A 674-nucleotide genomic window follows, 5' to 3' on the forward strand; every position below is an offset into this window, starting at 1 on the left:
ATTTGGACTTCAACTCCCACAATTCCTGACCGTTGGCCATAGTGGCTGGGGTTTCTGGGAACTGAAGTCCCGAAGTATCTGACGTCATGTACTGGTCGACGGCAGTGGCTCCAACCTGAAGCCAAGCCTTCAGAGGATTTGGACTTCAACTCCCACAATTCCTGACCGTTGGCCATAGTGGCTGGGCCTTCTGGGAGCTGAAGTCCCAAAGTATCTGACGTCATGTACTGGTCGACGGCAGTGGCTCCAACCTGAAGCCAAGCCTTCAGAGGATTTGGACTTCAACTCCCACAATTCCTGACCGTTGGTCATAGTGGCTGGGGTTTCTGGGAGCTGAAGTCCCGAAGTGTCTGACGTCATATAGTCCCTCCTCCAATCCCCTTTGCGCCTCGCCCTCTTTGCTCTGCCCCCGTGCGATGCTCGGATTGGCGCGCGCAGTATTTGAATGTTGGGAACTGACGGCGGGGGAGAAGGAAGAAAGAAAGGAGGCCTTGTCCGCGAGACGCCGAACCCGGTAAAGGACGCCGAGGGCGGAGAATGGTTTTTACGTAACGGTTCTCCCTCAGAAAGAGCCAAGAGGGACCCGGCCCTTAACGGTTCTCCCTCAGTCGAGAATGGGTTTAATCCTTCGCTCTTCGGGAGGGTCTTCTCCTCAAAGTTAATGTAACAGCTTT

General features: G+C 54.6%; 1 protein-coding gene across 3 annotated transcripts in view; it reads left to right on the top strand.

Moving 5' to 3' along the window:
• The first annotated feature begins 377 nt into the window (after window positions 1–377).
• KIF4A (kinesin family member 4A) overlaps window positions 378–674 on the top strand; it is a 32679-nt gene continuing 32382 nt past the window's right edge. For 2 of the 3 annotated variants that reach the window (XM_042473419.1, XM_042473421.1), the window contains exon 1: window positions 433–663. The gene's annotated coding sequence lies outside the window, so the exon portion shown is untranslated. Of the gene's footprint in view, window positions 664–674 lie in introns of all 3 variants that reach the window. The other variant, XM_042473420.1, reaches the window with a different exon arrangement.

Source organism: Sceloporus undulatus, chromosome 6, assembly GCF_019175285.1.
Source record: "Sceloporus undulatus isolate JIND9_A2432 ecotype Alabama chromosome 6, SceUnd_v1.1, whole genome shotgun sequence".
In the NCBI taxonomy this organism is placed as follows: domain Eukaryota; kingdom Metazoa; phylum Chordata; class Lepidosauria; order Squamata; family Phrynosomatidae; genus Sceloporus; species Sceloporus undulatus.